We start from the raw sequence: 25,213 nt of genomic DNA on the forward strand, positions 1-25,213 counted from the left end.
AAAGACCTTGCATAGAAGCTGGATAATGAAGACAGCTCTGGAGGAACACATATACACACACAGACACACACATATATAAAGTATACACACTTTTTAAAAAAGTTTTAAAGCTTTTAAAACAAAAGCCGGCCCCTTCCCTCTATGAGATTGGGCAGCCCCTTCCCTCTCTCAGAGTGGTTGGGGACAGTGGTTGCATGGACAGCTTTCCTTGTGAGCCACAGGTCCCTCTGGACACACTGCTGCCTGGCCACGCCCCAATTCCCTTTCATCTTTCTCATTGACCAATGGGCTTGGAGCATTAAGGCCACGCCCCTTTTCTGCATTCTACTGGAGCCCTGGTTACGCCTCCACTGGTTCAGTTGGTCAGCTGCCTGGTAGGTGACTGGAAGCGTTGATCAGTGCTCGCTGGGATTTTGCTGACGTGGCCCCAATCCCGCTTCCCTCCCCACCCTGCGATGGCAGAAGAAACTCGACAGAGTAAATTGGCCTTAGCCAAGAAAAAGGTAAATATGCACCAGGTCATGGCCCCCCAACCTAGCCACAGATCCCCTTTGATGACAAGACCACTGCCAGAGTCAATATCACTCCTGAGGCACACCAAACTGGGACCCCCAACCCTGGCACCTCTGGGCTCCCACCACCAAAGTCTTGTCAATCAGCCCTGCCCCTCCAGTAAGCAGCCCAGTCCCTACCCTCACCAGTCACCCCAGGGTGACTTTGGGTGTGTGACTCCTGGGACTTCCCGCTCTATTACTGGGCCCTCACCTCCTGCCTACCCAAACTTGACCTCCCTGGGTTCTTTGGGCTCACGTTTCCAAGCACCTGGGTCCCCCAGCCCTAGGCCCCACCCTCGCCAGTTGTCCCTGGGTGACTTTGGGCTGGTGATTCCTGGGGCTCCCTACTGCAGACTCTGTCCTCCCCTCCTGCTGCCTCAAAGTCAAACTCCCTGGGCTCTTTGTGCTGGTGTCTCCAAGGACCTGGGTCCCAATCCTGTGTTTCCCTCCCCCATAGTGGAGTGGGACTCGGACATTTTGCTGATGTGCCCCCCCCCCCCCCCCCCGGCCCAACCAGGAGGAGTGGAATGTAGTGATGTCACAATCTGCCTAGGAACTGTCATTACTGGAAGACCGGCCTTTGATCTTATGACCCAGTGCCCTAAGTGTTGTCACCCCATTTCTTGTTCTTCTGGTCATAGCGCAAATTTGCAGCTGGAAGGGGAATGGAGACCATGGGACCTAGGAGCAAGGGGTTCCAGGCTGCCTCACTCCTTTAACATAGACATTGATGGGGGAAAAGCCTACACTTCCCCTGTGAGCTCAAAACATTGACAGTATCTCTGGGTGACAATGAGAGAATGGGTTTGGTTTGGTTTTCTCCAAGGCTTCTACTTTCCAGAGAGATTTTAACATTTTTTTTCTGAGTTCTCCACCTCATATTCTATTTCTCCATGGTTCTGGGACCAGACTACCCTTCAGTCAGTGGTCTCTGAAGTGAGATTTGCTCATCTTCTGTGGAACAGATCTTGGGAAACTGAACTTGACAGCTTGAATCTTCCTCATATTATCTCGACCTGCAGAACTTTGAGTGCCACGGGATAAATGTGGGACATCTTTCTGAAGCATCAGTTTCCCTTGATTCTCTTGAGATAAGGAGAAAAAACATTAATGTACTTAAGGATGACAGTCACATAGGCTTCTGAGAGTGTCACATATACTACCGGACTTCTCTCTGAAATGAGGCTTGGGTTGTCCTCTTTCTGATGAATTCCCAGATTTAACAGAAAGGCTGCCTTCTGACAGGAGGACACATTGATATAGAAGTTTGAGAGGTACTGGTGCACTTCTTGATACTAACAGATGTGTGAGGATGTATGACTCTAAACCATGCAGTTCCTGCCTACCTAATGTTTACTTTTCTACCTCTGCCTCTGGTTTTGGTCCCTGGCATCTGCTGACTTTTGGCAAAACCCCAGAGCTTGGAGTCAGAAGACTGAGTTTCAAAGTTCCAGTATCACCTTTTTCTTTTTCTTTTTTTTTTTTCTTCTAGCCATTATATCAATCCCTCTCAGTCACTAAATGATTGTGACAACACCTTGTACAGATATTGGTGTCATTAAATCAGATGATATACAAGAGTATTTTGTAGAAACTGTAAAGGAGCATGTGGCTGTAGGGGCTGATAGTTCTCATGAGGATTACTGCTCTTCTTTCCCACAGTTAAAAGAACATTGGCAGAGAAACAGCCCTGGTGCTCCAGCAGGAGTGAATAAGAACAGGAAAACAAATGGCAGTAGCCCTGAGACAGCCACTTCTGGTGGTTGCCACTCAACTGGTGATGTGAGTCTTGGCTGACCAGGCTCCTGGGACAGGGGGCCCAAGGGGCAGTAGAGGGTAATTGTTAAGATTGTGAATGGACTGTTGGGTACTGGTTAAGAATTCTGGGTTTGAATCCTGCCTCTCCATCTGCCAGGGATATAATTTAGGTCAAGTTGCTTGAGCTCTTGGGGCCTCTCTTTGCACATCTGTATATATAGGTGGTATTATTGTTTGACTTCCATTTGTGAGGTTTAAATGAGATTTGTTATTGTTTTATGTTAATCCCTAGTACATGGCCTGCTGTAAACACCCAGGACACCAGGATATGGTCATTGCTGTTTGATTTTCCTCATCCCCAGTCTCAAGGGGAAGCCAGGACAATGAGAACAGCCATTTGCCATCAGGAGTCACTGAAAGGGCGCCAGGGTGGGATGGTGGGGAGATAAGAACCATGAGAGAAGTTGGCACAAAGGAGTTATGGGACAAAGGGTCCAAGATAGGCAGAAAAGAAAATTGTGCCAGCTGATGGGGAAGAAAGGAAGTCAGAGGGCTTAGACACAGAGGGACAGAACATCTCCATGTGCACTCTCATCTCTTGTAGTCAGCAACAGGTATCCACAGAGAGGGCCCTACGTCATCTGCACCCCTCAAGGATCTGGAGGTAAGAGGCTCTGGGCGGAGGTGCAGTGACCCCGCAGGCCAGCCCTCCAACCTCCTCCGACAGCGGGGACTGGGTGCCCCTCTGTAAGCTGAGACAGCCCACCACACCCCAGCCCTAATGATTGTTCTCTCTACCTCTCCCCCACTCCTCCTCCACCTCCTCTTCTCTATATGCGCCTCAGAGCCGGTCCCAAGAACTAGCAGCAGTCCTGGACTCAAGGCCGGTCAAAATCAGTCTACTGAAGAACACCATCAAATCTTTGGTAAGAGTCCAGTGAGGTCCCCTGATTCCACACTGACAATCCTGGGCTCCAGTTTCCCCTTGGGGCCCTGAAGAAAGGGACTGGGGGCCCCTGGTGCCAAGGGCAAACAGGGAGCTGGGGCACCCAGACCTCACCTGGAAGGACCCCAGAGCATGCAGCATGGCTGTTCTTTTGCTGCCCTCTTTGCCGACTCTCTCCTCTCCACACACCCCTGCTCTAGTCCTGCTACACACGCCCTGGGGTTGTTGCCTCTCGGGGGAATGCGAGCCTGACTGGTTGTCAGGGGCCCCGTATTTCTGCCGTGACTCAGTCCCTAATTTGCTCTTTGATTCTGGACAAGCCGCCTCTGCTTTTTGGGCTCGCATTTCCAGAGGAGGTAGTGAGTATCAAAGGTGTCTGTTAGCTCTTAGAGTCCGAGATTTAAAGGGCCCCTAGAATGGAAACCTCAGGGCCAAGGGCTCCTGTCTGTCATTTTCTGTCCTATATCTGCTGTGAAGAACCGTACCTGGCCCATTCGTGCTCAGTAAATGTTTACTGAATGAACGCACTTTTCTAAATCACAAGCGGGCAGAAGGGGGGGCCTTTCTCAAACTCCATCTCTAGAGGTTTATGTTACTGTCCTCTCAAGAGATTCCACATTCAGACTTTGAGTTCTGTGGCTGTGAGTGAAAACCAACAAAGACCCAAATCCTCTGTCCTTGGGAGCTTGAGGAGAGTTTACCAATTCGTGTTCCCATTATGTCTGAGAACTTTGCCTTTAAAATCCATTCCTGGCCCCTGCCTACTGCTTCCTGGCCTGGGGAATAGAGTTGAGGGGGCCGCCCTCCCTCACCTTCATTTGACTCTCCCCACAGAAACAAGAGAAGAAACAAGTGGAACATCAGCTGGAAGAAGTAACGTGATTTCTTTGTTTCCTCGCGACATGACCGCTGGGTTTGGGGGCACTCAGATGTAGAGGCCCCAGTCTCGTCTCACCACTCCCAGCCTGTGGAAAAAGGCTCACCCCTCACATTCCACCCCACCTCCACAGGGTCCCTGATAACCTGATGCCATGGGTGGGCCTGTCCTGGGGCATTGATGACATTCTGGGGCATGTCTCTTGCTGTGCCATCTCTGCCTCCCCTGGTAAGAGCTCTGTCTTCCTCTTCCTATAGGAAAAGAAGGCAAACAGTGAGAAACAGAAAGCTGAAAGGAAGCTAGAGGTGAGTGGAGGGTGTGAAGTTTTCTCCTGTCCTCCAGAGAATGTTTCTTTCCTTCTCTTTCAGCACTTGCTTGGCTTTTCTCCCAAAGGTTCAAGTCCAGAGATTGAATATACAGAAGGGGAAACTAAGTACGCACCTGTACCACCAGAAACGCTCTCTCAGATACTTAGAAGGTGGGAATCTGGGCACCCTGTCATTCTTCAACCTGGCACTTTGATAGGTCTTTAGGGGGAGTCCTTTGGGCCCCATCTCAACTCTCTCATTACAGAGGAGTCCAAGGATCTGGCCGGCCGCCTGCAACATTCATTGCAGCATAAAGGAGAGTTAAAGCGGGCTCTCTCTGCTATCACCACCACACAGAAGAAGGACGACAGAGTGAGTCTGACCACCTGCCCCATCCCCTGGGAGCCCAGCTTCGCAGATGGAGGAGTGAGCCTAAAGGTCCCTTCTACAGGATGGAGTGTCCTGCCCAGAAGGCAGCATGACCATTTCTCGCTGCTTTTGTGTCTGGTTGTTAGAGGCAGCCTGGGGCTGAGTCAGCTGCTCTGGGTGGGTTGGGGGGTGCGGTGGGGAGCGAGCACTGGACACAGAACTTGGAGGCCAAGTGCCTCCCCTGCCCTTACCTGACTGGGGTCTTGGCCAAGTCCTAGGTGGTATATTGGGTACTTTACTTGTGAAGGTACAGGAGAGTACCTTTAGTATGTTACCATTTCTGTAGAGAAAGGAAACCTCTGTGTGTGTGTGTGTGTGTGTGTGTGTACATACTATGATAATATACAGAAAACATGTCTGTAAGGTTCATAGAAAACTCAGGAGAGAGCAACAGGGTGGCTGGGAGATACTTCCCTGCTGTACCTTCTGAGTTTTGAACTATGCGAATGTATCATCCTTTCAGAAAGTAAACAAAAGATTAATTTTCCCCTTCCTATCTGTGCCCCCATCCCCAGCAAGAAAAAATGGGCTTAGAGAATTGGATAGACCTGGGTGTTCAAATCCCAGCTCTGCCTAAGTGATGTTAGGCAAGCGCTTAACCTCAAATACTCCATGATTTTTCATCTACACAACAGAAGGAATCATAGTAACTGTCTCCTATGGTGGTTGCGAGAATTAAAGGGGATTGCTAGCATGATACCTGGTGAAGCACTCCATAAAGGTTCAAACAGTGGTAGTAATAACAGTAGTAACAATAGCAATATTATCTGATCTCTCTGGGCCTCTGTTAGCCAGCTGTAAATTCAATCTCTTTCCCTGTCCCTTCCAACTTTACTGAGTTCTTTTAAAAACCAGACCACAGACTTGGAAATGCCTCAATCTTTACTGACCGAGTTGTATATTCAGCCTAGCCCTAGCTTGTTTAAGGGGCACTGTATGGAATGGCCCAGGTTCCCTATATAGAAACTTCTCACTCTTCACCATCCAGTCCTCGAGCCACAGGAAAGCACATATGGAGTGGAAGTTAGAGTGGTCCATACGGGAGCAGGCACTGCTGAAAGCACAGCTGACACAGGTGAGGTTTTGCAGAGGGAGGGAGGGAAGGAAGATGACCCCAGGTGGCCAGGAGCAGGTGAGGACCAGTGACAGCCCTTCCTAACTTCTGTGCCCATTCTTGCAGATGAAGTATTCACTTAAACAAGTCCAGCTAGAGAGAGATGAATATGCTCAACATCTAAAAGGAGAGAGGGCCCGGTGGCAGGAGAGGATGAGAAAAATGTTGCAGGAGGTGAGGTCTGACCGTTCAGCTCTCCCATCTTAGATAGGTCACTGGATCTTTCTAAGTGTCTGTAACATGGGAATAGTACAGCCAGAGGTGGTCATGGGTCTGGGCTTTGTGGAGGTGGGGGCAGAGAGGGAGATGGCAGCCTGTCCAGCCACCAGCCCCTCTCTCCAGGGCCCTTTTCCCCTGTGCTTTGGGCAGGTTTGCACCTTGAAGAAAGAGAAGAAGGATGTTACGCATTGGGTAGAGAAGCTGGAGAGGAGTTTGTCCAAACTCAAAAACCAGACAGGTAAGATGGGGCTGGCATGACCTGGGAGCAGGCCTGGCATCAGAGGGCTATGGGGGGGGGCTTAGAATGCCCCAGGGAGGTGGGTGGATGGAAGGGCTTTGAGGCAGAGGGAAAGAGGTCTGTGCCGGGAGACAGCAAGTCTTGTCATCTCCGTGAGCCTCAGTGTCCCCATCAGCAAATGGGGCCCATTGTCAGTCACCCACAGTGCTCTCCATCTGAAAGTGGTTTGGAAGATTGGCTACCATCCGGGTGCGAGGAATCATTCGCAGTGAGGCCAAGTTTGGGGAGGCTGAGAGGAGCTGTGCACCAAGAGGAGGGGTTTTTTTGTTGTTGTTTTTGTTTTGTTTTGTTTTTGTTTTTGAGAATCCAGAGGCCCTTATTGTCTGCTTCCTTTCTCAGCTGAACCCTGCCCCGGGAGCCCCCAGCAGTGCCCCCTGAGGAGGAGCTGCAGCACCTGAGGAAGGAACTAGAGAGAGTGTCAGCAGAGCTCCAGGCCCAGGTGGAAAACCATCAGCACGTAAGTCTCCTGAACCAGGCACAAAAGGAGAGGCTTCAGGAGCAGGAGGAGAAGCTTCAGGAGCAGGAGGAGAAGCTTCGGAAGCAGGAGGAGAGACTTCGTGAGCAGGAGGAGAGACTTCAGCAGCTGGCCGAGCCACAGAGCCGCGTCGAGGAGCTGGTGCGTTGCCCCACCTGGGGAGCCTGCCCTCCTCCCTAGCCCTCCAGGCCTTTGTTTGCCAACTTGTAAAATGGGGCAGTGTAGCTCTCATGTGAAATGTTACTTCTGAAGGCACCTGTGAGCCAGAGCCCTGCTGTGGGAGAGAGGGGATGATTTTTCTAACCTGCCTCCACCCTTCCCGGTGCCATGGGAGGCAGACATCAAGTTCTAGGGTCTCCAGCTACAGTGGGTGGCTGCTGATTGCTTCTGTCTGTCCAGAACAATGAGAACAAGAGTGCACTGCAGTTGGAGCAGCAAGTGGAGGAGCTACAGGAGCTGGGCGAGGTGTAGTAGATTGTAACCCCCACCCCATCCAAGAAGGGCTGGGAGGTGGGCACCAGCCTCTGGGGAGGGGAGGTGCCAGGCCAGAGGCAGCTGCAGCCTGGGGGCAGGTGACCCCAGCACCCACCAGGGCAGTCTTGTGACTGTTTCTTCCTTCCTGCCTTCTGACTTTTAGAGGTGGGTAGCCCTGGGCTCCTCCCAGGTCTGGAAATCATCATCCCAGCTAGAGGGATGGAACCCCCAATCATAGGGAAAGAGACAGTGGTATAAGAGGCTCCTTACGCCAGGCACGGTGGCTCAGGCCTATAATCCCACCACTTTGGGAGGCTGAGGCAGGAGAATCTCTTGAGGTCGGGAGTTTGAGATCAGCCTGGCCAACATGGTAAAATCTCATCTCTACTAAAATTACAAAAAAAAAAAAAAATTAGCTGGACATGGTGGAGCATGCCTGTAATCCCACCTACTCAGGAGGCTGAGGCATGGGAATCGCCTGAGCCCAGGAGGTGGAGGTTGCAATGAGCTGAGATTGCACCACTGCACTCCAGCCTGGGCCACAGACTGACACTCTGTCTCAAAACAAAACAAAAAGGCCTCCTTAGATTAAAACTGGATTCCAAACCTCGGTTCCACTGGTCACCATTCAAGTACTTTGCATCTCTAAGTCTCTGTTTCTTTTTGAGATGGAGTCTCAGTCTGTTGTCCAGGCTGGAGTGCAGTGGTGCAATCTCAGCTCACTGCAAGCTCCACCTCCTGGGTTCACATCATTCTCCTGCCTCAGCCTCCTGAGTAACTGGGACTACAGGCACCTGCCACCATGCCCGGCTAAGTTTTTGTATTTTTTAGTAGAGACTGGGTTTCACTGTGTTAGCCAGGATGGTCTTGATCTCCTGACCTCATGATCTGCCCGCCTCGGCCTCCCAAAGTCCTGGGATTACAGGCATGAGCCACCGCGCCCGGCCGTCTCTTTAACTTCAAAAGGAAGTTAGCATTTTCCTTACAGAGGTGCTGAGGATTAAATGAGATAATACATGGAAAGCATTAGGCATGTAGCACACTTAGCACATAGTGGTTGGCTCCCACTGCTTTTCCAGCAGTCTGTGGCCTACAGTTTAAATGGTGAGAAGAGGGTATGAGATTTGAGGCTGGGGAAGGAGGCATGGGGTTCTAGGAAAGGGAGACAGTCAGTTAGGCCTGGAGTAAGGGGCCAGGGGCCTGGGCAGGCGACAGAGCCCCACAGTGCCCTCGCTACCCTATTAATGAGCCCAGAATCTGGAAGCCAGCCACCATGTGCCCTCACACCCAGGGTCTTCCTACAGGTGGAGCTGAAGAGCCAAGAGGCTCAGAGTCTGCAGCAGCAGCCAGGCCGTTCGTTACCTGGGTCACCTGCAGCAGTACATGGCCACCTATCAGCAGCAGGTGGCCGCCTATCAGCAGCTGACCTCTGAGGAGGTGCTGCACAGGGAGTTACTGCAGCAGACCCAGCTAATGAACCAGCTGCAGCAGCAGGAAACTTGGGGCAAAGCAGTGGCGGAGATGACCCGCCAAAAGTTGCAGGAGACCCAGGGGAGGGAGCTGCTGAGGACAGGGCCGTGAGGGGGACGACCTGGCAAACTCCGTGCCTTTTCACTCCTTCCTGGCCCCTTAGGAACACCTGGAGGCTGCCAGCCAGCAGAATCAGCAGCTAACGGCCCAGCTGCGCCTCATGGCTCTCCCTGGTGAAGGTACGGGACACCACTCAGAGGAAGAGGAGAGAGCCCCAGGAGGAAGGGGGGACTGTGAGCAGCACAGGATTGAGGAGTTGGAAGAGACCTTTAGAACAGCTGGTCATTATGCCGACAGGGTGCCTGCACTAAGTTCGGCATCAATATGGTGACTTCCTGGGAGTGCGGGGCCACCAAGTTGCCTAAGGATGGCTGAACTGGCCCAGGTCAGAAAGGGAGCAGGTCAGAACTCCTGCACCGACCGGTAGTGGGACTGTGCCTGGGCGGTATAGCCAGATCTTGGTTCTTAAAAGGAAAAATAAAGAACAGCAGCTCATTCCTCTCTGGGGAGGGCTGGCTCAGGGTTACCCAGTGAGGGTGGGGGCAGAGGTGGGCCCACAGTACCTCCCTTGTTGGGTTGTATGAGGACCCCTCTGGCCACCCCCCACAGGAGATGGAGGAGGACATCTGGACAGTGAGGAGGAGGAGGCACCTCAGCCCTTGCCGAGCGTCCCAGAGGACCTGGAGAGCTGGGAGGCCATGGTGAGCCTGACTCCCCCTACAACCATTTTGCCACCTTGCTCTGTGGTCCCTCCAAGACCCCTTTATGCTCTTAGTTTCCCTGCCTTCTGATTTCTCTGCACCCTCACCCCTTCCGAGAGCCAGTGGTCAGACACCATCTCCCCTGTGACCAACAGGTGCACTCTCTGAGGCCCCAAGGGAAGGGGCTGCGCTCCACCTTTCTGCCCCATTTGTTCTGTGTATGTCCCTACAAGAATGCTCACCTCTTGCCCTCAGGTGGCATTTTTCAAGTCCGCTGGAGCCAGTGCCCAGGAGGAGCAGGCACGGTTACGAGAGCGGGTGAAAAAGCAGAGGGTGTGCTGCCAGCGCCTGGCTCACCTGGTGGCCTCGGCCAGAAGGAGCCAGAGGCAGCGGTCCCAGCCCCAGGGACTGGGGGCGAGTCTGTGAGTGGGGAGACCCACCGGGCCCTGCAGGAAGTCATGGAGAAGCTGGCCCATGCCAGGACTCACTTCCAGCTTCTCCATGACTTACTTGAAAATGCCACCTGAGGGCAAGTTGCTGCCGAGATGTGACCCCATTATTTTGGCTCCAGAGTGGCCTTATGGATATCCTGGAGGAGAAGGCGGACCTGAGTGAGCTGGTGAAGAAACAGGAACTGCGATTCATCCAGTATGGGCGGGAGAGATGCCATCAGTGAGTGGGAGGCCAGGGCACCGCAGGGGGAGCTGCAGGGCCTTCGGAGGGGCCCCAGGGTCTGAGCCCTGTCCTTCCGCAGGAATGTTCGTCAGCTTATAATAGAGGCAGGGGGCAGTGCCAAAGATGCGGCAATGGGAGAACATCATCAGGCTGGTCCAGCACAGGGTGGAGATGAAGGTAGGGTGTGCAACATCTCTGCGGGGGTGGGGGTGGGCGTGAGATTGGGCACTGGCAGCAGCGTGACAGCTGAGCACCCCTCCCTCCAGGTGAATCTGCTGGCGCTGCAGGAGATGCTGTTACGGCTTTTAGGGAGTACAACAAACACAGCAAATTCCTGGCCACTGCCCAGAATCCTGCTAATGAGCCCGGTCCAGGAGCCCCAGCCCCCAAGGAGCTTGTGGCTGCCGACCAGCATGGTGGTGAGTAGAGCCCTCAGGTGGGGCGGGCAGGCAGGAGCAGGGGGCGCTGGCACTGCACTCAGATCCCTGCCTCCCTCTCTCCAAAGATCTTTGTGAAGTGAGTCTCACCGACAGCACCCAGCCTGCGCAAGGAGAGGCCAGGGAGGGGTCTCCCCAGGACAACCCTACTGCACAGCCCATCGCGCAGGACCACCAGGAGCACCCAGGCTTGGGCAGCAACCGCTGTGCGCCATTCTTTTGCTGGGCTTGGCTGCCGAGAAGAAGGAGATAAACATCACCATCATCAAAGAGCTGGTCAAGAAATTTTTAAAAAAGAAACAAAGTTATGGGGTTAATCTCCTACACAATCCATTTACTTCATTTGAATGTTAGAGCCACTCTTGATTATTTGTGTTTCTAATTTGTAGTTTAAGTTTATTTGTTAAAAGTTAAAAGAGATTGGGTCTCTGTGGCTTTCACTGAGGTCACTCTGGCATCCTTTAGCATTTTTTTTTAATTTCATAATTGTAGGTCATAGCATGTATTGAGTTTGCCGTTACGTGTGGTGGGAGTTCAAACACACAAAGACCCACTGTTTGCACAAAACTATTCTCGTTGGTTGGAATAGGCTGCCTTGCTTTCTAATGTTCTTGCAGCATGTATATTCATTACAGAATTCAGATAAAATTGCTTATGTCTGCTACTGTTTGATCCAATCTTAATCACGTGAGCTCTTCATTAGCTCAATATGCTGGTCTGCCCTCAAGTGTGCACTGTGATTACTTTGTAATATATGCCACTGTGAGTACTGATATTTAGAGTTGTTTAAAGGCCGAGAACTGGAAACAGCCTTTCTCCCATTTTCTGTGTACTGGTGATGGGAATAATCACGTTTTGGGGGAGCTTTTTAAATCTCGCAGAAGAGGACAGTGGCCTGCTCCGGCAGCTGTGTGCGGGACAGAGGGGTTTCCTTGGTTCCGCTGCCAAGAATGAGCTTGGATATGGTAGTTCCCTCAGGATTGTGTGCACGCTGGCTCATGAAGCTATTGCATCACGAGCTACAGCAGTTGTACTCTTTTTCCATGACCTAAAAGGGATTATTTCTGAGGAATGAAAGGTTCGCACGTTGACTGTGGATGTGAAAACCTTCCTAGCTTAGAGCACTGGCTGGAATACATTTTAAAGTTAGAGTTCATGTTACCTGTTTTAATCACATGACTATAGCGCCCAGTACACAAAGGGTGCTGGCTGGCATTTCTTAATGTATAGTACAGATCATAAGAAATCCTTAAGAGTTTAATGTCCCTGGAACAGGCATACAGGCTCTAGTCAAGAATGAATAGAGTGAAGAAAGCTGTGTGACACCTGGCTTTCCTTTCTGTTCACGGAGCTTCTTTGAGGCTTGAAGACTGATTTTACCATCTAGACCCTCTGGCTGGCTAACCTATTCTTCAACCCACCTTAGTTACTTGACATAGGAATTTACTTCTTCTCGTTGAATGGGAAAACACTTTGAAAAATAATAACAAACATATCATAAACTAATATGCGGGAGTACTTAGTTGAAACAAAAAGGGGTTTTAGTAGACAGTATTATAGTATCTTTGAAAATCAAGGAGAAGTTTATGAAACTTAAAATGTTTAGAAACTGCAGTGCAATCTACTGTTTGTGAATGTCAATGTATTATCAGGAAACATGTCTGTACAATCACAGAGTTGTATTTCCTCACAAACCTCTTTACGAAGAGTGAAATATGTTTTTGTACCTCTTGGTTTCAGTTAGGGACGTATTTTGTGCAATATTTATGTGATTGTGCCTATGCACGATGAATGAATGCATTTCAGTCACACATTGCCTAAATCATAACTTGATGATGCTTGGGAAAGACTCAACAGTTAAAACCTCATGAGGTTCTAATGTCTGTGTTCCAAAACACATCACAGTATTAGGATATAGGGAGATATGTACGTGTGCTCCTGGGGTGGGGATTTCTAGTTACTAGACCATCTCCATTTTCAGCATTTGGCATCGTCAGGACACTTTTATAAATGACATTAACAGGAGACCAAAATACGATTTTACCGATGAAATAACAGATTTGCCTGCATTCATTGAAAGAGCGCAAATATGGGGTCTTGTGATTCAACTGACTCTTCCGAATTGTATGACTGTACAATGTATTAGATAAGCCCAGTTCCAGCATAATAAAGAAAAAAAAAATGCACTTAAAGTCCTGTTCTTGCCTTTTATTTTCTGAACTTCCCGCTTTTGGCATCTTTGAGTTTCAGTTAAAGACAGTTACTTTAAGTCCATTCTAAACCCCAGGCTAGAAATTGGACCACTGTGAATTAGCCACATTATTTGTGTAATTTTTTCTTTATCATCTGAAACTGGGTTTACCTATACATTGATAATTATTTCAAAGGTACTTTTGTCGTTGAAATCACTTCCCTTGTCTGATAAACATCAGTGACTGGAAATGACCTTCAGACAGTGTTTAGCATCTGTCACCAATCTGACAATACTGGTTCATCAGGTGCCGATGGCTTAAATCACAACTCTGGCGTATTCAGCTGAATGTCCGTCTGGAAATAAATTTACTGTATTAACTGAAATTCCACCTCGTGTAGGTATTTGTCATATATTGAGAAAAAGTAAAAAGAATGGCAATCACCATGATAACAACCTAAGTCTTTCTTCAAAGTGCACACAGTCTTTTGCGATACTTCATTCAGCCAAGTATTTGTGCTCTTCCTCATTCAGTGTAAGGCAGCTTTCAATTTGCTTAGAAGGCAACACTGGAAGGTTAGAGTTCATCAGAAACATAGAGTTTTAAAATGTGAGTTCAACTGAAAAATCTGAATTTCTGTAGGAAGAATCAAAACACCTATTTAAATATTGCAATATATAATCATTTTAAAGTATTTGATTAAACCTGATAGGTTTTCCAGAAATGAAAAAAAATCAGCTCTAAAACCAAAGCTGATTTTTAGAAAATTTGAAAACAAACCAGCCCTATCTATAATATAATTTCTCTAGAACTTATCTTAGTCATTTAAAAATAACTATTAAAAAATACAACTGCTATCTTAATGTTCTGAAATAAGTTAAAACATTTTAAAATATGAATATTGTAGCTTAAAAGAAACAGTGGGATGGAAAAGTAGAGAAAGAAATGCCAATTCCAGTCCAAAGCTTTATTTGCCAAATTTTCTTAGAATGAATTTTACCAATTTATGAATTCTTGTAAACAGAATGTATAATGGAAATACTGAAAGACTTTTGCCTAACGTGGCATTATGGACTGCTGGTGTGATGCTACTGTAATGTAATAAATTCTTAAATTGTTGCCAAGTGCTGTGTTTGCCTTAAAATTTTCTTTTGTGTGTCTTGAAAACTGTAGTATTGAAGGTATTGACAGTGTGCAAATGCTGGGCATGCTTGACATGAGATAATCGGTTTCATTTTTACAAAATTGCAATATAACTATGCAAGTGTTTACTAAAAGAACAAAATAAGAAAGTTACAGGATTAAAATAAATTATGGGGTGAAAGTTATGGGATTAAAAAATGTAAAAATGTTGTGACAAAAAGACTTCTGGCAAAAAAGTAGAAAAAAGTTTTATGAAAAATTACCAAAAAAAGTTATGAAAAGAAGTTACAGGATTTTTTAAAAATCAAGGGATAAAAATAAAAATGAGCCGGGCGCGGTGGCTCAAGCCTGTAATCCCTCACTTTGGAGGCTGAGACGGGCGGATCACAAGGTCAGGAGATCGAGACCATCCTGGCTAACACGGTGAAACCCGTCTCTACTAAAATATACCAAAAATTAGCCGGGCGAGATGGCGGGCGCCTGTAGTCCCAGCTACTCGGGAGGCTGAGACAGGAGAATGGCGTAAACCCGGGAGGCGGAGCTTGCAGTGAGCTGAGATCCGGCCACTGCACTCCAGCCTGGCGACAGAGCGAGACTCCGTCTCAAAAAAAAAAAAAATAAAAAAAAAAAATAAAAATAAAAATAAAAATAAAAATGAAAAGCAGGCTCCTGTAAGCAAAGCCTGGAGAAGTGCGGATGAAGTCCACCGCCACCATGTCCCTACCACCCCTTCCCAGTCACCCCTTTACAATTAGGGTAGCAAGACAAGACCTCTGTGTAATGGGGAAAGACAAACAGACCCTTTGCCACCTTGACCAGGGCTGAGTCCTTAAATTTCTGGATGCTGATGATTGTTATTTAAGAGCCAGAGGCTGGTGGAGTTGGTTTGTTTGGAGGAGGTCTGACAGCCTCCTTACTCTCACCATAGCAACTTTTCCCTCAGGGGGGCTCCCATCTTCTTATTCAGAGAGGTAGCTGAGGCAGGACAGTGGGGCTAACTGTGGACCAGGCGAGGGTACGGGCTGCTGGGGTGGCCCCCTTCCCCGGTGTACATACTGTGTCTGTGTAACATTTTGTAGATTCCAGAGCGTAGGGCCGCCCCTGTATCGTACCTAGCAGAGGTTGAAGCTGGCACATGGGGAGGAGGTTCTAATAATTATTTGTGGCTGGGAAACTTATTTATTGCTAGCATAGGACAGAGGAAGGAGGCGGGGATGGGGTCGTGGCTCCCTGGTGGTGTGATCGCAGCTCACTGCAACCTCCAACTCTCATGCTCAAGTGATCCTCCCACCTCAGCCTCCCAGGTAGTTGGGAGTATAAACATATACTACTATGCCTGGCTAGTTTTTAAATTTTTTTGTACAGAAAAGGTCTTGCTATGTTGCCCATGCTGGTCTTGAACTCCTGGCCTGAAGTGATTCTCCCATCTTGACCTCCCAAAGCACTGGGATTACAGGCATGAGACATTGCTCCTGTCCGTAAGGTTTTCTCTTTATTACCGTTTTGTTGTTTTTGTTGTTGTTAAGAAAGTCTTGGTCTGTTTCCCAGACTGGAGTGCAGTGGTGCAATCTCAGCTCACTGCAACCTCCGCCTCCTGGTTCAAGCAATTCTCATGCCTATAGCCTCCTGGGTTACAGGTATGAGCCACTGCACCTGGCTAATTTTTGAATATTTAGTAGAGACAGAGTTTTGTCGTGTTGGCCAGATTGGTCTCCAGCTCCTGGCCTCAAGCAATCCACCCTCCTCAGCCTCCCGAAGTGCTGGGATTACACGTGTGAGCCACTGCTCCTGGCTAAGAACCCATCTCTGTTTAAATAAAAGAAGAAAATTCAGAATATGTGGAATACAGAACACCAAAGGCCAAAGTTATTTACCTCTTCTGAGGTAATATGTGTAAACAATTTGTTATATATCCTTTCAAGTTCGTACTTGCTATGCATATATATACATATACACAAGTATACGTTGACACATTCCCCCTTCCCTGCTGTCGTGCTATTAGTCTTCGTTTTGTAGAAAGTGGACCAACTCTATGTTCTTTGCTGGCCTGTATTTCTCCTATTCAGTGATGTGTTACGAATATGTGTTTAAGTCAATTTATGCAACTCTTTAACACCATTTTAAAAGGTTATGATACACGATCATATGAAGGTATTGCAATTTATTCCAACAGTTCCCTTTTGCACGTTTAAAAATTTCCATTAATTTGCCAGGGTGAACATTCTCATGTCACGGCTAAATCCTTTTGTATGGACATCCTTAATTATTCCCTTAAGTTAAACATTTAATAAAGTTGTTAGATTAGTCTCATTTCTTAAAAAGTTCTTATTGGTAGTTTATATGTAACATTGTAGTTTTATATGTACTTGCAATAGCTATAGTTCCTGTAAAAAAAAAGTGATAAAATTAAACTTTAACATATGCCAAAAATATTTTGACTTAGCGCTTCATTAAGCGCATGATTACAGTCTCTGTATCTTTTGATTTACCTTTCTATCTTTACAATTTTCACCCGAGACACTTAGAGGTCACACAGTAAATTAAGATTTTCTTTTTTTAATAATCTTCATCTTTCTAAATTTGGTGAGTCACAATAAGTTATTTTGGGGTTGTTGAAAGCTGTGGCTCTGTTCTAAACTTGAGCCCAGAAATCATGCCACTTACAAAATATGCTTTGTCTTCCAACATCAGAGTGTCTGGTAGAAGGTGACAGTTCTTGGAACTTAAAAAATCTAAAAGGACAGGAACAGAATCTGGAAAATATTTCTGTTTCTGATAATATGGCTGAGTAGGTACTGTGCAAACCCTCTCTCATAAAATAGACATGCTGGATAGTCCTTGCCAAGATATACTTGAACTTGCCATAAAAGAAAAATCCAGACTCTCTAAGAATGAAGATGAAGTGAAAATCAGAAGGCTACTGTGAGAATAATGGGGAAGTAGCCCGTTATCAAGGTATGTGTGCACGTGTTCAATAAAAAGCTTCAAACTTAAAAAAAGTTGAGATAATTAATATTGCCCTACATATACACATCATCAACAATTTTTCATTCATGGCATGGCCAACTTTGTTTTTTAAAGGTGGGGTTTTGCTGTGTTTGCCCAGGCTGGAGTGCAGTGGCATGATCTTGGCTCACTGCAACTTCTGCCTCCTGGGTTCAAGCAGTTCTCCTGCCTCAGCCTCCCGAGTAGCTGGGATTACAGGTACCTGGCACCACATCCGGATAATTTTTGTATTTTTACTAGAGATGGGGTTTCACCACGTTGGCCAGGCTAGTCTTGGACTCCTGACCTCAGGTCATCCGCCTGCCTTAGCTTCCCAAAGTGCTGGGATTACAGATGTGAGCCACTGCACCTGGCCACAGCCAGCTTTGTTTCATTTATATTCCCACTTCATTTATATACATTCCTTCTTCCTCTGAATTATTTTGAAGTAAAACCTATAAACATACCATTTTTTAATTACCATGTATCTGTAGAAGACAAACAATTTTTAAAAATAAATATATTTGCAATGCCATTAAATACCAAAAAAGTAATACATTTGGGAAATAGCCATAAATCCAGAGTTCACACTTTCTTGACTTACTCATAAGTGATTTTTTCTAGGTTATCTATTTCAATCAGATACCTGTTTGCTCATATTTACATTCCTAACTGAACAATGTCTAAACTTAAACTGACAGAAAATGCAGGTGATCTTGTGACCAAATGCCTTGTGCAAGGAAAAAACTTGAAACTGCAAGAGGAGTCCCTCCAAATATAGAAAGGACCAGTATTTTAAGAGAGATGTTAATTAAAATGTGGTAATGTAAGGAGCAGAGCAGGAAGAACCTTTCAGTCGAAACTTACAACAAGTCAATTTCATAGTTTCCGTGGTCCTTCCACAACAACCTCTGGCATCTGTTTTCTCTACAATGGCGGTAACAATAGTAGCTATTTCAGAGCAGGAAAAGGCTTAGAGCAGTGCTAGAAGACGGTCCTGGCTATATAAAGTTTAGTTGTTTGTATATTGTAACAAACCTACTTTTTTTTTTTTTTTTGTCAGTAACAGATTTCTTTTGGAAAAGTAGCAGCCTCCTGTCCGGGGAGTTCTGCAGTTCCCACTAAGTGAATATTGGTGTCTGCTAATCTTTGCCTCTGTTTCTCTCAATAACATACTGTCAAGCTGTTCCTTGATTCAGCCATTTTATTTACTTTTTCTTTTTCCCTTCCCCTTTTTCTGAGACACAGTCCCTCTCTGTTTCCCAGTCTGGACTGCAGCAGCGCCATCATGGCTCACTGCCACCGCTACCCCGGTCTCAAGCAATCCTCCTCCGACAGACTTCACAGTAGCTAGGACTACCCCCGGGGCCCACCACGCCCTGCTCATCACTGTGGTTTTTATTTTTCCGTTGAAACCGGGTTTGGGGCCAGACTCAGTGACTCATGCCTGCAATACCAGCACCCCCGAAGGCCAAGGCCGGTGGATCACCCGAGGGGAGGAGCTGGAAACCAACAGCCCGACCAACATGGAGAATCCCAGTCTCTACCAACAAAAAATAAAAAACTAGTCGGGCATGGTGGTTCACGCCTGCAATCCCAGTCCCTCAAGAGGCTGAGGCAAGAGAACCACCCAAACCCAGGAGGCAGAGGCCGCGGGGAGCGGAGGCCCCGCCACTGCACTCCAGACTGGGCAACAAGAACGAAACTCCGCCTCAAGAATGAAAAAAAGAGAGAGACAGACTAGGTTTCGCCATGTTGCCCGGGCCGGTCTGGAACTCCTAGCTAGGCTCAAGCAATCCGCCACGCTCAGCCTTCCAAAGACCTGGGATCCCAAGCGTGAGCCGCCACGCCAGGCCAATCTATTCCTGTCTGATTAATAAATTGGGCCTTAGGGACTGGCTCAGGCCTGCAATCCCAGCACCCGGGGAGGCCGAGGCGGGCAGATAACCTGAGGTCAGAACATTGAGACCAACCTGAGCAACATGGAGAAACCCCATCTCTAACAACAACAACAAAAATATATAGATACATAATTAGCCGGGCGTGGTGGCTCACGCCTGCAATCCCAGCCACTAGGGAGGTTGTGGCGGGAGAACCACCCAAGCCCAGGAGGTGGAGGCGGAGGCTGCGGGGAGCCGAGACCCTGCCACTGCACTCCATCCTGGGCAACAAGAGCGAAGCTCCCTCTCAAACCAAAAACCAAAAAAAAAACCAAAAAAATCAGAGACTCAATTTCACCATGGTGCCCCGGCCGGCCTTAACTTCTAGGCTCAAGCGATCCGCCCCGCTCGGCAGTCCGAAGTCCTGGGATCACAAGCGTGAACCGCCATGCCAGGACGATCTGTTCCTTTCTGATTAATAAATTGGGTCGTGTGCGCTGGCACATGCCTGCAATCCCAGCACCCCGGGAGGCCGAGGGGGTGGATAACCTGACGTCGGGAGTTTGAGACCAGCCTGACTTACATGGAGAAACCTCGTCTGTGCCAAAAAAAAAAAGAACGAAATTAGCCAGGTATGGTGGTTCACGCCTGCAATCCCAGCCACTGGGGAGGCTGAGGCATAAGAACCACCCAAACCCGGGAGGCGGAGGTCGCGGAGAGCCCAGACCATGACATTACACTCCAGCCTGAGCAACAAGAGCGAAACTTCGCCTCAAAACAAACAAAACAGACCTAATTTCACCATGTTGCCCAGGCCAGTCTGGAACTCCTAGGCTCAAGCGATCTGCTGCGCTCAGCCATCCTACATCTGGGATCAAAAGCTGTGAGCCACCACGCCAGGCCGATCACGCCTACTAAGTAATCCCAGCACTTTGGGAGGTCTAGGTGGGTGGATCACCTGAGGTCAGGAGTTTGGAGACCAGCCTGGCCAACACGATGAAACCCCGTCTATACCAAAAATATTAAAAAATTAGCCGAGTGCGTGGCGGGCGCCTGTAATCCCAGCTACTCAGGATGAGGCAGGAGAACCGCTTGAATCTGGGAGGCCGAGGTTGCAGTGAGCTGGGATAGCGCCACGCACCCAGCCTGGGTGACAGAGTGAGACTCCGTCTCAAAACCTGAGGTCGGGAGTTTGAGACCAGCCTGACCAACAGGGAGAAACCCCTTATGTATCAAAAAAAAAAAAAAAAAAAAAAAAAAAAAAAATTTAGCAGGCTATGATGGCTCCCGCCTGCGATCTCAGCCACTTGGTAGGCTGAGGCAGGAGAACCACCCAAACCCAAGAAGCAGAGGCCACGGGGAGCTGAGACCCAGCACTGCACTCCAGCCTGGGCAACAAGAGCGAAACTCCGCCTCAAAAACAAAAACAACAACAAAAAACAAACCAACAAAAAAAGGGAGACCCGGTTTCACCATGTTGCCCAGGCTCAAGCGTCCGTAACGCTTGGCCATCCAAAAGTCCTGGGATCACAAGCGTGAGCCACCACGCCAGGCCAATCTATTCCTTTCCGATTAATACATTGGGCCTTACTCACTGGCTCACGCCTGCAATCCCAGCAGCCACGGAGGCCGAGGAGGGCAGATAACTTGAGGTCGGGAGTTTGAGACCAGCCTGACGAACATGGGGAAACCCTATCTCCACCAAATAAAAATAAAAATAAAAAATACAAAACGAGCCCGGCATGGTGGCTCACGTGCGATGTCAGCCACTCAGGAGGCTGAGGCAGGAGAACCACCCAAACCCGGGAGGCGGAGGCCGGATGAGCTGAAACCTCACCATTGCCCTCCAGCCTGTGCAACAAGACCGAATCTCTGCCTCCAAAAAAAAAAAAAAAAAAAAAAGTGACCGGGTTTCACCATCCTGCCCAGGCCAGTCAGGAACTCCTAGGCTCAAGGGATCTGCGGATAACCTGAGGTCAGGAGTTTGAGACCAGCCTGACCAACATGGAGAAACCCCGTCTGTACAAAAAAGGAAAAAAAAAAAAAAAAGTAGCCTGGCATGGTGGCTCATGCCTGCAATCCTGGCCACTTGGGAGGCTGAGGCAGGAGAACCACCCAAACCCGCAGGCGGAGGCCGCAGGGAGCTGAGACCGCACCACTGCACTCCAGCCAGGCTAGAAGAGCGAAACTCCACCTCAAAAATAAATAAAATTATAATAATAATAAAGAGACCGGGTTTCACCATGTTGCCCCAGGCCGGTCTGGAACTCCTAGGCTCAAGCGATCTGCCGCGCTCGGTCGTTGAAAGTCCTGGAATCACAAGCGTGAACCACCACGCCAGGCCGAGCTATTATTCCTTTCTGATTAATAAATTGGGCGGTGCACGGTGGCTCACCGCCTGTAATCCCAACACCCCGGGAGGCCAAAGCCAGCGGATAACCTGAGGTTGGGAGTTTGATACCAGCTTGATGTACATGCAGAAACCCCTCTCCACCAAAAAATAAATAAATTAATTAATTAAAATACAAACTGAGCCAGGCATGGTGGCTCATGCCTGCAATCCCAGCCACTCAGGAGGCTGAGGCAGAACCACCCAAACCTGGGAGGCTGAGGCCATGGGCAGCCGAGACCCCACCATTGCACTGCGGCCTGGGCAACAAGAGCTAAACTCGCCTCCAGAAAAAAAAAAAAAAAGAGAGACCGAGTTTCACATGCTGCCCAGGCCGATCTGGAACTCCTGGGCTAAGAGCATCCTCCCTGGGATTATCTTAAAGTGTAGTTGGACAAAGTAAACTAGCCCCAAAAACTTTTTGAAAACCCCTCATGTATAGGTGTTCCTAAATGATAAAATTGTGTTGCTTATTTTAAATATTTTGAAGTTTATAAAACTAATTGAGTTGCTTAACTATTTTGACATTTATAAAACTGGTAGCATGACATTTTTTGAAATATTTAACAACACACAGTATTTCTTATAAACTTCATCCACACTCATGTATGTAGCAGTAGTTAACTCATTTTCACTGCTGTGTAGTATTGCATTGAATAGACTTTCCACAATTGATCTATTTTTTCCCATTCTTCCGTCACTCAACTCCCCGGATTCCTTCTATAATCTCTGTGAAAAGTTTTATTTCCCAAAGATGGCACAACAATATTCCTCATACCATGTGCTCTTCTCTTTGTGACATTGCCACTATCCCATCAGGAAATGGAGTTTAATTTCCCTCTCCTTGAATCTAGGTGGGCTTGCGACTGCTTCAACCAATAGAGCATTGCAGAAGTGATGCTGTGTGACTTCTGAGGCTAGACCGTAAGTCTTATGATAATGCAGTTTCCACGTTGTTCACCAGAACACTCATGCTCTTAGAGCTCTGAGTCACCATGTAAAAAGTCCAACTACCCCAGGGCCACCATATTTTGAGGAAGCCACGCCACATGGAAAGCCCAGTGTGTGCACACTGCAGTTGTCAGTCCTGATTTTCAAATCAGTGCCGCCCAGGTGTCAGGAACATCAATGAAGGTGCTTGCTGATGTTCCAGGCCCCATCCTTTGAGTCACTCGTAGCCTTTGAGTCTTCTCAACTGAGGTCTCAGATATCCTAGAGCAGAGACTAGCTAACCTACTTGTGCTCAATCCACAGTCCTAATCCATGGGCACAACTGTAAACAACTATTAATAAGTTTTAGAGTAGTTTGGTATACAGTTAGCTATACCAACCAGAACTGTTTCTTAGTAATGCCCATCCTCTGGGCCCCATATCTACCTGGGAAAAATCATCCCCTTGCCTTCAAGGTCCCTCTAACTTTATCAACCAATGTTCTTTTCTCTAATACCCACCATAGCTCTTTCTAACTAAATCAGCTCATAATTCTTTATGAAAATGTTATAAAAACTCCTTACTAAAATCTTTTCTCTGCCTCCACCAATTTCACAGGATTCTAGGCCTTCTGCTCAAGCAGAACCACCTTTCAACCATTTGCCACTCACTTCAACGTTTAGTTTCTCTGAAGACTTCTTAACCTTCGAGTAAATTTGTCTTAACAGGTTCTCCCAGTGTGGTCCACAGATGGCCTGCATCAGAAGCACCTGGGTCCTTATTTAAAATACAGGTTCTGGGCAGCACCCCACCCATACCGAATCAAGGTCACTGCATTTGTGGCAAGCGCTCAGGTGTGCCTTAAGCATCCCAGTGTTTAAAAATCATGAATCTCTTGGGAATTATTTAAAGGGGGTGGGAGGTCAGGGCATGTAGCGCTTGGTGTAAACTTGAGAAAGGAGACCTGGGAGAACTCAGACAGAAATCCTTTTCCTTTTGCCAAGTAAAGCAATTAAAACGCCAGTGCTCTATATCTCTAGCCCCGTTTCTTTTCCCAGGCACTATAAAACCATGACCCCAAAGTGATACAGCAGATGCTAGGAAAGCATTGCAAGCCTTGAACTTCAGGTAACAAATAAATGAATAAATGAAATAATGTAGAACTGACGTCTACAAATCATTACAAATGAGGTTCTGATTTTCAGATCATGGTATGGGTTAGTGTCAAGGATGGGGAATATATTTATAACTTTCAATGATATTTTAAATACCTAATAGTCATATACACAAACATGCATGACTAACCATTAGCTCACTTACCCCAGGCATGGGTATCTCACTAATGCTAAACAATCCCTCTGTGGAATTGCTCTCTCATTGTGCACCTTTATAAACATTCTTTCAGTTCTGTTTTCTTGTTTCCAAAGTTTGTTGTTTATAGATGTGTATATACCCTACCTTACTTCACAAAGGAATTTGAATATTTATTCCATGTGTATATAAAAACAAGTACAGCCTGGGTACGGTGGCTCATCCCTGTAATCCCAGCACAGAACAGGCAGATTACCTGAGGCCAGGAGTTCAAGACCAGCCTGACCTACATAGGGAAACCCTGTCTCTACTAAAAATACAAAAATTTGCCAGGCGTGGTGGTGCGCGCCTGTAATCCCAGCTATTCAGGAGACTCAGGCAGGAGAATCTGTTGAACCCCAGAGGCAGAGGTTGCAGTGAGCAGAGATCATGCCACTGTACTCCAGCCTGGGTGACAGAGGGAGACTCTGTCTCAAAAACAAAAACAAACCAAAAAACAAGTAATAGGTGGCAAGAATGCTTCCGTCCTCAAGTCAGCTGTTTCCCAATATTAGAGGAGCAGAAGCAAAGAACCAGGATTCCCCCATCCCTGTTTATTGAGAAAATTATAAAAGTTGCCTGTCACTGAACTTGTCATGTAATGATCTAATAGTGTTTGAATATAACATTAAGAAATATGTTCTTAGCTCTGTTCATGCCAATGTTATAAGCTCCTCTTTCCCAACCACCATTTACTGTTTGTGTTCTTCTTCTAAGCCACTACAAAATGTGCATGTAAAAGGCAGGAAAGCAAGAAATAAAGGAAAGAGGAGACAGGGAGAGGAAAATCTGAAGTAAGAAGAATTCCTAAATAGAGAAATCTCTCTCTTATGTTATAAGAATCATTGAATTCTCAAATCTCAGAGATGAGTCACTAGAATGCTGCATCAACTTGCCACTTGCCTTGTGTGATTTTCTCCTATACAGCGCTCTGTTTACACAGACATCTCCCAGTAATTTATAAGTGCTGGGAAAGTACAGATAAAGTGTATTTTCATTAGTGAACCTTAAAATGATGGCAGTTGCTACACATCCTTTAAGTTCTCTGTCAGAGAATTTCTCTCTTTTAATGAGACATAAAAGAGTTCACTTTGCAACAATGAGCTATAAAAATAGTAACCACAAAAGCAGCAAAATGAATTTAATGCTTAAAAAAATACAGATCAGCCGGGCGGGTGGCTCAAGCCTATAATCCCAGCACTTCGGGAGGAGGAGGTGAGACGATGGCTTGAAGCCAAGACCAGTTGAAGTTCAAGTTCAAGACCAGCCAGGTCAATATAGCAAGACCCTGTCTCCATACAAAATTTAGAAATTAAGTGGGTATGGTGGTGCGTACTTGTAGTCCCAGCTACTAGAAGGGCTGAGGTGGAAGAATCATTTGAGTCCAGAAGTTTGGGGCTGCAGCGTGCTAAGATTACAATACTGCACTCCAGCCTGGACAGCAGAGTGAGACCCTGTCTCTAAATACACAGACACACACACACACACACACAGACACACACACACAGACATCACACACACACACAAACATACACACACACACACGTAC

At 47.3% G+C, this 25,213-nt stretch overlaps 1 pseudogene across 1 annotated transcript; it reads left to right on the forward strand.

Annotated features, from left to right (window-relative positions):
* The first annotated feature begins 428 nt into the window (after positions 1 to 428).
* Positions 429 to 11,265, forward strand: LOC117088312 (annotated as a pseudogene). The gene is made up of 19 exons (XR_004439123.1): positions 429 to 503; positions 2,217 to 2,336; positions 2,917 to 2,976; positions 3,158 to 3,238; positions 4,093 to 4,131; positions 4,393 to 4,440; positions 4,529 to 4,613; positions 4,709 to 4,815; positions 5,861 to 5,947; positions 6,053 to 6,160; positions 6,356 to 6,453; positions 6,843 to 7,119; positions 7,378 to 7,443; positions 9,086 to 9,161; positions 9,592 to 9,683; positions 10,255 to 10,355; positions 10,438 to 10,535; positions 10,625 to 10,777; positions 10,864 to 11,265. The product of XR_004439123.1 is annotated as a golgin subfamily A member 8S-like (transcript).
* Positions 11,266 to 25,213: the final 13,948 nt, after the last annotated feature.

The sequence above is a fragment of the Trachypithecus francoisi genome, unplaced genomic scaffold, assembly GCF_009764315.1.
Source record: "Trachypithecus francoisi isolate TF-2019V2 unplaced genomic scaffold, Tfra_2.0 Contig00742, whole genome shotgun sequence".
NCBI classification, from domain to species: Eukaryota; Metazoa; Chordata; class Mammalia; order Primates; family Cercopithecidae; genus Trachypithecus; species Trachypithecus francoisi.